This window comes from Microtus oregoni, unplaced genomic scaffold (assembly GCF_018167655.1).
Source record: "Microtus oregoni isolate MIOR12 unplaced genomic scaffold, Mior012 000018F_ref0000195, whole genome shotgun sequence".
NCBI lineage: Eukaryota > Metazoa > Chordata > Mammalia > Rodentia > Cricetidae > Microtus > Microtus oregoni.
The window spans coordinates 15,956,182-15,971,011 of record NW_024543077.1 but is presented as its reverse complement, the minus strand read 5'-3'; the positions used below and the strand labels follow the sequence as shown (position 1 = coordinate 15,971,011).

Sequence of the window (14,830 nt, the reverse complement as noted above, 5' to 3'; positions counted from 1 at the left end):
CACAATTGAGATGATATGATTAAGATTACAGATATAATTACAGGCATTTGGAATCTTCTTGCTTGAGTAGACCAGATAATTATAATAACATATTAAATATCTGAGGTTCAGATTTTTACAGAGAGCTTTGCAGTGATAAAAAAATTCCAAGGCTAGAGATTTATATTCTTTTAAAAACTCCACTTTTCTTAATTTTTGAGATTTTCTGAGATGCATCCACTATTTGATCATATTCTCCTCTCACTCTTCCATTTCACCCTTGGCTTTTTTTCTTGGTTTGGTTTTGTTTGGCTTGGTTTTTGATTTTTCAAGACAGGGTTTCTCTGTGTAGCTTTGGAGCCTGTCCTGGAATTCAGTCTGTAGACCAGTTCAAGCCTCGAGTTCACAGATATCCTCTTGACTGCCTACTGAGTGCTGAGATTAAAAGCGTGCACCACCACTGCCTGGCTTGCTTTTTTTTTTAATAACCCACAGAGTCCAGTTTGTAGGAAGGAAGTTGCTTGTTCGTTTCCTGGCAACCCAGACTCACGTAATAATTACACAGAAACCATATTATTTAAATCACTGCTTGGCCCATTAGCTCTAGCTTCTTATTGGCTAACTCTTACATATTAATTTAACCCATTCTTATTAGTCTGTGCATTGCCACAAGGCTGTGACTTACTGGCTAAAGTCCCAGTGTCTGTCTCCAGTGGGGCTACATGGCTTCTCCTTGACTCCACCTCCTTTCTCCCAGCATTCAGTTTAGTTTTTCCCACCTAGCTCTGTTCTCCTATAGATCTGCTATAGGCCCAAAGCAGTCCCATAGGCACTCAGTTGGTCCATGTTGCCACCAAGCAAGCCATAGCACATTGTTCACAAACCCCATTTAAATGCTTGGTCTCCTGAAAGAGCCAGAGGTTGTGCTGGCAGCATGGCCCAGAAAGCTAACATTTCAATGTTGTAAGCAGAAGGAGTGGGCCATGTCCTGCTGCCTGGCTAGCTTACACCTGAAATAATCGCATGGAAATTGTATTAATCAAAACACTGTCTGGCCCATTTTCTCTATCCTCTTACTGGCTAACTCTCACATCTTGATTAACCCATTTCTATTAACGTGTATCACCGCTTGACTGTGGCTTACTGGCATGAGTCTAACCAGCATCCATCTTGGACAGGAGAAGCATGGTGTCTGCCACACTTCCCTTCTTCCCAGCATTCTGTTCTGTCTACTCCACCTACCTAAGGGCTGCCCTATTAAAAGGCCAAGGCAGCTTCTTTATTCAACCAATAAAACCAACACAAATGCAGAAGGACCTCCAACACCATTTCAAAATGGCCATGGCTTTTTTTCTCTGCTACCACGGAATCAGAAAAACCTTCTAGCAAACAGAGCCCACCCAAGAAAATGCCATTACCAAGCCATGCTTAACTTTGTTCTTTTGTGTCTAAGATTCCTTTTTAAACACTCTCAAGTTTTACATGGATTTAGTCCACCACGTTAGTACACCAACTGTAGTAAGCAGGCCACTTGTTGGTTCCTGGCTCCTCAACCCTGAAATAAACACACAGAAACTATATTATTAAAAACACTGCTTGGTCTGTTAGCTCTAACTTTTTATTGGCTAGCCCTTACATTTTAATTTAACCCATTTCTGCGTATCTCTATGTGGCTGTGGCTTACCAGCTAAAGTTTCAGCGTCTGTCTCTGGTGGGGCTACATGGCTTCTCCTGGACTCTGCGTCCTTTCTCTGAGCATTCAGTTTAGGTTTCCCTGCCTAGTTCTATTCCCCTATAACTCTGTTATAGGCTCAAAGCAGTTCCTTTATTAGCCAATGATATTCACAGCATACAGAGGGGAATCCCACATCTCCAGTTTGTGCTGCTCCATTTTTTTTTGGATTGTAGAGGCATTCCTAGAGGCATGGTTAACCTATGAGTGACTGTACCCTTAAAGAAAACTGACTCTGTTTCTCAAAAAGTCATCAACTGTCTGTAGCCCTTCAGCTAGGGGCCAGTGCTCAGGCGTGCCTTGCTCCTCCTTGCTAGAATGTTGATTGGCTTGCTCTTGTACAGGTCATGTGCAAGCAACCTCAGCTCCTGGGAGCTCATGACTATAGCAGTCCTGTCACATCCAGAAGACACAATTTCACCTGGGGTCCTCCCTGACCTGTGGCTCTTATATACCCTTCCAACCCCAGCTTCTGAAATGGTCCCTGACTCTTGGCAAAGGTGCATGCATGTGTGTGTTTTATATAAGTACCATTTGTGCTTAAGTACTCTATAGATTCTTTCTGAGATTGGCTCCTGTGAGCATCTGTCTTAATTAATCAGTCACTGCACAGAGAGAATTCTCTGAGAACTCTGTTCTTAGCATGGGCCATGCTTTAAAAACTATGCTGCTATGGGACATAAGGAAGAGTAAGGGGGAACCAGAATGGTCAGATGATTTCAGTAACCTCATTCCCTCTATAGGAAAAACAACACAAAACCACAACCAGACTTTAACATTATCTTTGACCTATAAGCACATTTGGGGGATGATTGTCGTCTGAGTAATGTGAGTTATTGCATAAGATGTTCTCGTAAGACTTCTCAACAGCCCTATGCATGTTACTCTGTTGTTACAGCTTTCTGAGGTTGAGAACAACTCATCAACCCAAGGGGAAGTTGTCCAGACTGGTGCTGGCCAGTAGGAATAGAACTAGAGTCATGCATTTAATTAAAAATTTGCTGATAGCTACATCAAACACACACACTTACACACAGGGAGGGGGCGAGAATGGGTAAAATTACTTCCCATGCTATACTTAACATAACATCACTAAAATATTTTCATTTTAAACACACAAGGAATATAAGCAACTGTTTCCATATTTTGCACTGTCTTTGAAACCTTGTGTGCTTGGTACACATAAAGCACACTTCAGTTCGACCACACCCATTTCAAATGCTTAGAAGCCACATGACAAGCACAAAGGGGTGAAGGTCACAGAATGCAGAGTCTGGGCTCATCCACAGTTGGGAGTGTGAGTCATGGTTTATTACCGCTCTGCACACAGTCCTTCGAATACCTCCTACCATGGCTGGAACAATAACTCAAGTCTTAGAGACTGAAGGTGGTACAGCCCTATCTCCATGGCTAATTTTATTGCCTCCCTAGTTCCCTCTCTTTCTGCCTCTGTCCCAGGCTTACTGCTGAGTCACCTTCACCCTCACCTCAGGGTCAATGTACTTCCCGTTCCTTTAGCCTGGATTCCATCTTCTCAAGTCACAAGCCTGGGAGTTGTTGGGGGTTTTTCTGTGATGCCCTCTCAGGATGACTTTCCTCTCTAACGGCTTTTTGTCTGCCCAGTCCACTTTCTTACTGTTCATTACTACCCACACATTTTAAAGTTCACTTGTTGAGATCTCTTCCACTAGCGAATCCATGAAATCAGAGCTTTGCTTTGAATGACCTAGCACACAGCAGGCTTGCCGAATGAATGAGTGAGTTGTGCAATTTGGGGCAAACCATTTGGAAGTGAGTGCAGTGTTCAAGAATTTGTCCTCTGGAGCCAGATGTCAGCTGCCCAGCTTGGTTCCTGTGAGCTGGGCCCTTTTCCGCTCTGTTTCCTTATCTAAAAAATGTGGATATTAATAACAGCATGCATTTCATGAAACTGGCATTACTTTATGGATTAATGAGGTGAAGTATATCATATGTGTTCCACAGGAAGTTCTCGAGGAAATGAAGTATCTGTGGCTACAGAGATTACTTACATACTCAGGCACCCAGAGTTCAGTCTATGGTTCCTAAAAGCCATTCCTTTTTGCCTCTCATATCTATCTTGGTTCGCAGTTGGGCATCCCATTACCTTCAACACCCTTCTCGAACCCCTATAATATACAGTCTTTCCCTCTCCTCCCAGGCCTGCCTGTTGTTCCCCTTTCTTCCTCTTCCCTTTATCGTCCTTCCTGGTCTGCCTTAGATGTTGAGTTCTTTACAAGCACCGCCCCCACCCATCTTTCTATTTTGTCAAAAAATAAAATCAAACCTCATGAACATATTTGTGTACAGAATTTAATGGTGTCAAATATGGCAATGTTGTACAATCATCATCATTATCTACTTTCATAACTCTTCACTCTGGAAAATTCAAACTTTATACTCATTAAATACCCCTTCTAGGCTCCCTCCTCCTAGACCTGGCACCCACAGTTCTACCATTTATCCTAATGATGTTGATTGCCCTAAGTACCTCACATATGAAGAACTTTGTCCTTTTCTGACTTATATTGTACTCAGCATAGTTTCATCAACAGTCACATTCTAGCCCACATCAGCTGGGAACCCTCACCCATTGCTGGTGGGAACGCAAACTTGTGCAACCACTCTGGAAAGCAGTGTGGCAGTTTCTCAGGAAATCCGGGATCAACCTACCCCTGGACCCAGCAATGCCACTCTTGGGAATATACCCAAGAGATGCCCTATCATACAACAAAAGTGTATGCTCTACTATGTTCATAGCAGCATTGTTTATAATAGCCATAACCTGGAAACAACCTAGATGCCCTTCAATGGAAGAATGGATGAAGAAAGTATGGAATATATACATATTAGAGTACTACTCAGCAGTAAAAAACAAGGACTTCTTGAATTTTGCATGCAAATGGATGGAAATAGAAAACACTATCCTGAGTGAGGTAAGCCAGACCCAAAAAGAGGAACATGGGATGTACTCACTCATATTTGGTTTCTAGCCATAAATAAAAGACATTGAGCCTATAATTAGTGATCCTAGAGAAGCTAAATAAGAAGAACCCAAAGAAAAACATAAAGGCATCCTCCTGAATATTAACCTTCATCAGGCAATGAAAGGAGACAGAGACCCACATTGGAGCACAGGACTGAAATCTCAAGGTCCAAATCAGGAGCAGAAGGAGAGGGAGCACGAGCAAGGAACTCAGGACCGCGAGGGGTGCACCCACACACTGAGACAATGGGGATGTTCTATTGGGAACTCACCAAGGCCAGCTGGCCTGGGTCTGAAAAAGCCTGGGATAAAACCAGACTCGCTGAACATAGCGGACAATGAGGACTACTGAGAACTCAAGAACAATGGCAATGGGTTTTTGATCCTACTGCACGTACTGGCTTTGTGGGAACCTAGGCAGTTTGGATGCTCACCTTACTAGACCTGGATGGAGGTGGGTGGTCCTTGGACTTCCCACAGGTCAGGGAACCCTGATTGCTCTTTGGGCTGACAAAGGAGGGGGACTTGATTGGGGGAGGGGGAGGGAAATGGGAGGCGGTGGCGGGGAAGAGACAGAAATCTTTAATAAATAAATAAAAAGATGAATAGTATTTTAGTATGTATATGTACCTCTCTTTGTGGAAAATACTGTTAGGATCATGGAGTGCACAGGTATCTCTTTGAACTTCTGTTTTCAGTTCTAGATAATAGATATGTAGACGCTAATTCCTGTTTACATGACCCCCTGGGCAATCTCATACACCTCTAGAACTTTGGCTGCCTTTTCTTTCTTTATTAAAAATCTGAATAAAAATATAATTTTCCACAGTTGTCTTCTGTCTTTTTATCTCTCCCATATATTATTCCTTGTTCCCTCTTAAAATCATGACCTGTTTTTCTTTATTGTTGCTACACACACACACACACACACACACACACACACACACACTAAATATGAATACAACCTGCTTAGTCCCTTTACTTGTATGTATATGATTTGGGGGCTGACCATTTGGCATTGGATAACCAACTAGGAGTTTCATCCCTGGAAAAGACTATTTCTTCCACTCTCAACATTCCCTAGCTGTCTGTTTTTATTTGTTTATTGATGGATCCCCATGACATTATCTCTTCCACATAGGATGTATTGGTATTGCACTTACTCAGGTCTTTTTTAGGAAGCCATATTGTTAAGGTATCATGGGTGAAACTTCCCTATTATCTCTAAACAATACAATCTCACAGCAGATTTCCTGGTTCTTTGGTTCTTACAATCTTTAGGCCTCTTCTTTCTCAATGATCCATGAGCCTTAGGTGTGGGAGCTGCATTGTAGATGTAGCTATGGGAACTAATTACCACTCAGATACTTGTTTTCTGCATTTTGACCATTTGTGCCTTTTTTTGTTTTTGTTTTTTCAAGACAAGATTTCTCTGTAGCTTTGGGGCCCATCCTGGAACTAGCTCTTGTAGACTAGGCTGGCCTCAAACTCACAGAGATCTGCCTGCCTCTGCCTCCTGAGTGCTGGGATTAAAGTTGTGTGCCACCACCAACTGGCCAATTGTGCTTTTTTTTTTATGTTGCAAAGAGAAGTTTGGTGGCTGAGTCGTGAAAGCTAGGTGTATTGGTGGTTTATGCAGATCAATATTTAGAATGCATTTAGACATTTTGTTGGTGTAGTGAAGTGGTAGTAAGATCCATGACTTCACTAGTCCTAAGTGGTTGGTTAGGTTTCCAGTACCAGGTAAAATTCATATTGAGTGTGCCCTAAGTCCAATCAGAGCTACTGGTTACTGCCAAGACATGACAGCTGTTGGGCAATGCTGGTCATCACAGTGGTTCGTGGGCATTGTAGCTGTGTAGGACTATTGAGGGCTTTCCTCCCATTGAAGCTGTCATCACATCTTTGAGAGCTATGAATTCAGGTTCTCGAGGTCTTGTGTCCAAACCGCAGGATGTCTTCAGCACTAGGAGCTTACTCTCAGTTTCTAGGAGACAACCGACGGCAACAACAATAGCCGAAATTGTTTTGAGAGTATTGCACTCACTTCCCAGACCAGCAACTGGAAAGGTCTCATGCCAGGTATTGGGAGTTTTGTTAGGTAGTCTACGATTGCCATGTCTCATATTAATTCCAAATCCACTTCTCTAGCCCTGCAGTCTCTCTGGAGCTCCAGATTCGCAATTTTGATGGCCTTGGATACCCAACTCTGAAATCATTTCCTCCAGACTATACCCCTTCAGTACTTCTTGTCTTAATGAATGGCTCAACTCCCTAACCGTTGTCCATCTCAGAATCTGCAGTGTCAATCTTGAGCTCCTTTCTCCCTTCCTAGATTCCAAATAGCCACAAATCTCCGTTAGATAACCCGGCACCACACCTCAGTTCAAGCCCATTATCACTTCATGCCCAGACTCCAGGCTCCTGAGCACTAACGACTTCCTCATATACACCCAGCACCTACCTTCCCATCCCTTTAATTCTTTATAATGGATTAGAGTGATTCCGAGAATGTGCAGATCAGATAGTTCCATCCATTCAAGGCAACAAGTCGCTTCCAGCGCCTTTAGAACCACACTAGTCATGGGGGAAGTAAAAATACACCACACACACACACACACAAAACAGCCATTGTCCAACATATGCCCCTTATACCACTGTCTGCCAGTTCTTTTTTCTCAGTTCCCAGGAGACAATAATTTCTAACTATCTACTGGATTCCTTGGAATTTGTCTCTTATGAGGAAGAGGCTGGCTCCAGTTCTGCTTGAATGTGGTTAGCTTTCATTCCTTGTTGCTCCCCATCCCCATATATCTGGACAACTAAGAAAGGAGAGCTGTGCAGGCCTTGTCTCTAAGAATCAGTGTGAATTTAAGATTGGATTCTAGGCCACGGTGGGAGAACTGCCCACTATGTTGGCCTTTGACCATAGTAAAAACAGCTGCCTTAGCCAACTGCTTACCTTCATGTTAGAACCGGAGAGCATTCACTGCTGGGAGCCTGGGTGGGAACTAAGTATGCTCTATTTACGTTCACGGCTGGATCCATTGAGTTATCTAAATCCTGAGTGGGCAGCTGTGCCCAGCTCTGGGTGAATGGACCGGAAGAGCTTTCTGGTTCATACTGCTATGCCCCAGTCTGTCCTCACCTCTAGCTTTGTAATTCTTCCCAGATGTGTTTTAAACATTTGGGATGAGCTTTCTCCTAAGGTCATTTACTCTGCTCCAGTTCTTGTCCAGTGTTCTTTAGACCTCCAGTCCTGGGTTCTCTTATTTCTCTCTCTGTCTTTTCTTGTATATCAGAACCCTGGGTTTTTTTAAATTCTATTTTTTCTTGTTTGAACAACTCTGCTGATACCTGCCTCAGCAATGGACCTGAGAGGTGACTCTGGCTACTTTTGGTGTGTGAAGAGCTGGATTAGCCTTTCACTGAGTGCATCATTGGTCTAGATGGGCATCCAGGGCAGCAGCCATGCCCTGCGTTCCCTTCTGTCATCTAGTGTTGCTGCTGAGAAGCCTAAAGCCATTCTGTACCCAGTTCTACTTGGAATCTTGGGTTTGGCTTTTGAAAGCTTTTACAATACCCTTTGTCCACGTGGTTCTGTGGTTTTTACAATGATGTGTTTCAGTGTGAGGTTATTTTCAGGCATTGTCTTGGAACTCAATAGGACCTTTCACTTTGTAAAGTTATGTCCTGTCATTCCAGGAAATTTTCTTGAATTGTTCCTTTGATAGTTTCCTCTTCTGTTTTCCACTTGTTTCCTTTCTGAAACTCCCATTATTCAGACAGGGGATTTCCTGTACTAGACTGCACCTCTCTTGTGCTTTATTCTCTTGGTTCTCTAATGCCTTATATGCTTTGACTTATGGGAGGTTTTTCTCATTATATATATTTTTAATTTTCATCTGATTTTTTTTAACTGAAAAGTTTACTATACAAGGGCTTATTTTTATCTTTTGTTTTGTTTTGTCGTTTCTCTGTAGTTTTGGAGCCTGTCCTGGAACTAGCTCTGGAAGTACACCAGGCTGGCCTTGAACTCACAAATATCTGCCTGACTTCCTCCCCCCCCCCCCCCCCGAGTGCTGGGGTTAAAGGTGTACACCACTGCCACCTGGTTACTTTTACTGTTTATAGTAATTTATAGTAAAAATGAAAAAGTTTTAGTATCTATGCCTTGTTTAGTGCATATAATATCTTATAACATTTCAGTAGCTGTTAAAGTCTTTGAAGATATTAATAATATTGTTTTCTTCCTCCTGTATAATCTTTAGTGCTTTCTAGTTGATTTTTTATGTTAATTTGCTTTGGCCTGTATCTTTCTTACTAGGAAACTCAACTCAGAGTCTGAAGATCCATAAATGCCTGCCAATATCCAGGAGGAAGGCAATCAAATGTCTCAAGGAAGCCTGACTTATGATATAGTTGGCTCTGCCATGGCATACACTGTGGAACCCACTTACTGGACAGGACCACGGGAAAGAGCAAGAAAGACAGGCAGGGTTCTCCATCATCACTTTCATCTTTTGGAAGGTTCCTCCTCAGCCTAGCCAGTGGCTAGTGTAAAGTTTCAGTTCTCTTGAGACTGATAATTCAGTTACTATGCAGCTGCTAGTCTGTCTTTTAGCTTCCAAAATCATGTTGTCAATTTATCTTTTATGCATGTACTTTTATCCCTTGGGAGGCAGACTCAGTGGGAATCACGGTAAGTTCAAGGCCAGCCTGGGTACGTAGGCTCAGTTCCTCATAAGCCATGGCTATAACCAAGATTCTTTCTTTTAAAATAAAATAAATAAACCCAGTCACTATAAGTTTTTAGTGAGTTTTCAGAAGAACGTAAAGAACATCAGGTGCATGCAGTCTGATGTTTCTCACGAGAATGAAAGAACACACACCCTTTACTGGCGGACACCGAGTGCTGTCCCTGTATAAGAATGCAGTAAGAAGCACTTCCTGGGAAAGCTGCCCCACGAAATATGCCTGCACCTTAACCATGGCTTGGCTTCCCATCCTCCAGAACTGTGAGAAACAAATTTCTATTATGTATAATCTGCGTAGTATATCATAATTTTTAAAGTAGCCCAAACGGTTGGAATTGTGAATGCATGTTTTACCTCATGCCTCTAGTAGTTTTTGGGCTTCCATCGACTGTTACCTCAGGTTTAGAAAATAAAGATTTTTGTAATTCTGCTCTGAGTCTTATAATATTAGTATCAAGCTAGTTTCAAGGAATCAGTTTGATCTCCATGGGCCTTAATTTTCTTACCTGCAAAACTGAATAATAAAAGAGACCTCAGAGTGTTAGTGAGGTGATAGGAAGAGCCTTTGGGTGCTTAACATGTAACAATGACTTAAATAACTTAAAAACATTTAGTTCATTTCTAAGCACCAATATGAGTAGTGAGGACCCTCTTTCCAATGTCAGGTGTATGTCTTTCAATAGCACATTCATTTCCATGTGTGGGAAGGCCAACATATAGTGTTATATTTAGGATTTTTGACCCATTCATTAAATTTTTAAAGTCTGACTTGTTTCTTGAATTCTTCTGTCATTCTATAATATAGGTACAACTACATTTCAGATATGGGAAAGACATACATCATGCTACAAAGATGGCTTGCTCAAAACTCTTTTGAAAACTGAAAGCATCTCAGTCGAAGCCTGGAGTGTGTGTGTGATGATCTTGGACACTGTGGTGGTTTGAAAGAAAATGGCCCCCAAAGGGTGTGGCACTATTAGGAGGTGTGGCTTTCTGGGAGGAAGTGTGACACTGGGGGAGGGGCAGGCTTGGAGGTCTCTTATGCTTAAGCTACACCCGGTGATGTAGTTCACTTCCTGTTGCCAGATCAAGATGTAGCGCTCTCGGCTCCTTCTCCAGTGCCATGTCTGCCTGCATGCTGCCACGTCCCACCATGATGATGGACTACACCTCTGAGAGTGTGAGCGTTAACCACCCCAGTTAAATGTTTTCCCTTCTGAGAGTTGATGTGGTCATGGTGTCTCTTCACACCCACAGAAACCCTAACTAAGACCCTTTCTCATGCCCTTGTTAGGTCCGGTTCTACATGTTAACACAGGGATACTAATGGTTCTCAGAGGGGGATAAATAAAGGTTAAGGTTAGAATAAAATGGGTCCACCAATTCAAGTCACTGCTGATTATAAAAGCATGCATTACTTTAGCTACATTTTGAAGTTATAAGTAGTAAGTCACGGCACTTAGGGGCCGTGTCACATCGCTGATGGTTTTGTAGACAACCTCTCCTGACTTGTAGGTACTTGGTTGGAACAGACACATGAATGCGGACAAATTGTCATTCATCCTGGAAGGAAAGATAGGATTTATTTTTATTTAATTGCTCCTAAGAGGACTTGTGCTTACCAATCAAAAAGGCTTAAGGTTTTCGTTCTCTGAAGCAACAGCTTCTAACCATTCACGTCCAGAGTTCAGTTACAGGCCTGGCTTCTGAATTGTGGTTATCATGGATGCAACACGAAACACTGAAGCTGATGCCATTCATAAATGAAGACTCTTATGCAATGATGAATCTGTATAACACACAGAAGCAGCACCAAAGGATGGGATTAAACAAACTGTATCTTGTTAGAAATAGTGGTAGATATTTTCTCATATAGATAGTTTCTGCAAACTAAATTATTTTAACAACTGAAAAAATATTTTAACTAACATGGCAAATTATAGTCTTTAAGTACATTTTTAATAGGATGGGGACTAATGCTAGTCTCTGATGCATGCTTTAATAGGATGGGCACTATTGCTAGTCTCTGATGCATGCTTTAAAAGGATGGGGACTAATGCTAGTCTCTGATGCATGCTTTAATAGGATGGGCACTATTGCTAGTCTCACCTGCATGCTTTGACTTGTGTAGTCCATGGCTTTCAGACCTGCTCTGAGCTGAGTTACATGGAACGTTACTTAGATGCTTTCACAACTTCTTTGTTCTTCTGTCAACTCTTTGCAAGCAGGTCATTTTCCATAGGTCACTGGAATTCTTCAACTCTAGAATGAAAGTGCTCAGGCCTGCCCACAAAATAATCAGGCAAATGCAGTCCTTATTTCTGGATAAATTTGGAGGTCTGTATCAAAAAGGAGCGATTTCTGATAATCTGAAAAGAATCCCAATAAGAAATGGGCAAACAGTGGGTGGCAGAATGAAGAAAGACGAGAAGCCTCATTTTATAGGAGTTCAACTACACTAGACTCTGCAACCATGTTCCTCTCCTCTCTGGGTTCAAGACTCTCTTTATGGTGGGGGAGGGGGGAAGGAGGGAGAGAGGTAGCTCTTATGAACTAGTCCTATGTATCTGTAGGAATAAAAGGCAGCAGGAACAGTTAAGTGTTTTGAATTACATGTACCAATTTCACTGATGACTCAGAAAAATTATACAAACTACCTAAACTGTGTGCTCCTTCATTCCCTGAGTGTGTTCAGAAATAAATGATATTTGATCCTAAGAATAATTAACTCGAACATTTCAGAGTTCTTGAAGGATATTTAATTCGGTAAATGTCTACCACTTTAGTAATTATTCTGATTGGATGTCAATTTTGGGAAACTTTACATTAATAAGTATATCTGTTTTTCCATCTCTGCTACCCATGTCCTTGGCTTCCTGACTCGGTGGATTTCTTTTCCCTGATTCTCTTTGCACACTGTTATGGGTCGGTGGTTCTGCTTTGCTGGTTCTTTGATCCTAATCAAATCCTGCATTTGCAGCTTATTAGGATCAGAATTTCCTCCCTTTCTAATTACTGGCAGCACAGCAGCCCATGTTTGCTTATGCAGAAAGAATCTGTAATAAGACCCACGGTATTTTACAACGAATTCACGGGTTATGTCTACTGTGACTAGAAATGATGGACATTTCATCACATGGAATTTATGTCAATGAATCTTTGCCTTATTTATTTATGAAATACCCTGTACCTTATGCATCAACTTTCATATATCAAAGGTGTATCAAGTTTTAGTTTGTAAGCGAGAGTGGGGTAATTTTATCTCTAAATTTAGAATCAGATTCTTGTAGCTAATGACCCCAAGGGTTATCGCCCTCTCGCTCAAACTTCTGCTTTTACAGATAAGGAAATAGGCTGTTACTAGTCTAAGGCTACACAGCATTTACAGATGGAGTAGGGATGAAAGTCATGGATCCTGGCTACACAGTTACTTCTCAAGGCCTGCCACACCTGCACTGCTGGGTCTGGAACGGGAACACTTGAGGGGCAGGCCCTAGATACCTTTGTTCTCAGATGCTGCACTTTCAATTTAGCTCACCCCAATTATAGGTTTGTGGACCACAAGTGCAGACAGAGGGCTGGCACAGATCCATCCTCCCACCCAGATGCTGGATACGTATCTGTTTCTCTATAAACAAACCACAGGTCATTTCACAGCGACGGCAATCCATTCTCCACTCTCGGATAAGCAAGTAATCCTCTCTGGATCTCTGGAGCATGCACTGTGCCTTTCCCAGGGTAGGATCTCGAGCCTTGTGGAACTTGTAAGACATGATGAAGGCAAATGTGAGGAATTTCATAGAGCTGAATCTTTCTGGCTGGTGAAATAGCTCAGTGGGTAGAGGACCTTGCATGCAGGCCTGACAATCTGAGTTCATCTCCTGGATCCCACAAGACAGCATCCCAGAGCCAACTTCCGAGACATGTCATCTGATGTTCATGTGTGCACTATGGCACGCACGCGCGCACGCACACACACACACATATATATACACACATTCATAAACACATACACAGTCATACCCTACACAAACACACATATACATGCACATACACATACACATAGATCTGCACACACACACATGCACACATTCATAAACACATACCCTACACAAACAACATAAACATGCACATACGCATACACACAGATCTGCACACACACACACACACACACACACACAAATACACTTTCCCACCCCCGCACAGATGTTGAATCCTTAACTGGAAGTACACACATCTCAAAAGCATGAAGAAAATTTCCTTTGCTAGTCTGGAGGTTTCTTTTTTTTTTTTTTCAATACAAGTCTTTTATTGTCCCAAAAGACACCCCAAATCATATTAAAATTCAGGATCTTGTTTCTGGAACTGGTAACTTAGGTCTACTCATCAGCTTGCTGCACTGTTTCCTTTCCAGACACATAGATACCATCCAAAAACGTCCTGATATCTTTGTTCTTAACTGTTGTGGCCTGCTGTATCAGAGCCGCCGAGTTTGAAACAAGTTCAATATCATTTCCTTCAAGGATTAATTCATCCTTCTGGGCTTGAGAGACAGAACAAGCAATGCCTGTCCTCATCCGAACCCTGCAGATGTATTTTTCACCCAAGAAATTTCAGATTTCAACCAAAGACCCATTCTTTTGAACAACGACGTTGATGGGGAAGTGAGCATACACGGACCTCATCTTGTAGCGGAAGCCCAGCGTAACACCCTTGATCATGTTTTGAACGTGGCTGCAGATGGTATTGACGGTGGCCAGTTCCTTCCTGTTGCCCCACCATTTGTCAACCCGGAGCCTCTTCTTCTTCTTCCCAAGAAGGCTCAGCTCTACGTTGATGTGATTGAAGTCCCTCCGGAGGGTTCCTCTGGGGCCCTTCACAATGACTGTGCGCCCCTTCAGAGTGATGTCCACATTTTCTGGAATGTCGACCGTCTGATTGCTGAGAATGGTCTTCATTCTCGCAGTAGATGGGGCAAAGAGCATGGAGGTTTCTTGAAGAATTTGCCAGTGTAGCACACACCCAAGAAAGGCCACAGACAAACACAGACATTTGCAGTTGCCGAGCTTCATCTGGCTGTCACTGGAGCCAGCTTTTGCCTCCAGATGAACAACTCTGATCCGCCGTCAAGATGACTGAAAGTTTGTAGTCAAGAAGGGAAAAGGAGAGAGCCCTCCCCACTTCGCCCCCACTGCCCTCTTTTGGCGCGTGGCATCGCCCAGCCCAGCCTATCTGGGCGCTGAGTCCGAGTACCCGGGGCTCCCGGGGGGCAGCAGTTCCTTTGTTTCTGTGGCCTGCCTGCACCAAGCGGGGTAGGCGCTTTGTCTGCGAGCTGCCCAACCAGCACGGAGGCCTGAT

General features: G+C 42.7%; 1 pseudogene; it reads right to left on the bottom strand.

The window, feature by feature from the left end:
* Positions 1-13,851: 13,851 nt before the first annotated feature.
* On the bottom strand, positions 13,852-14,450 carry LOC121459138 (annotated as a pseudogene).
* Positions 14,451-14,830: the final 380 nt, after the last annotated feature.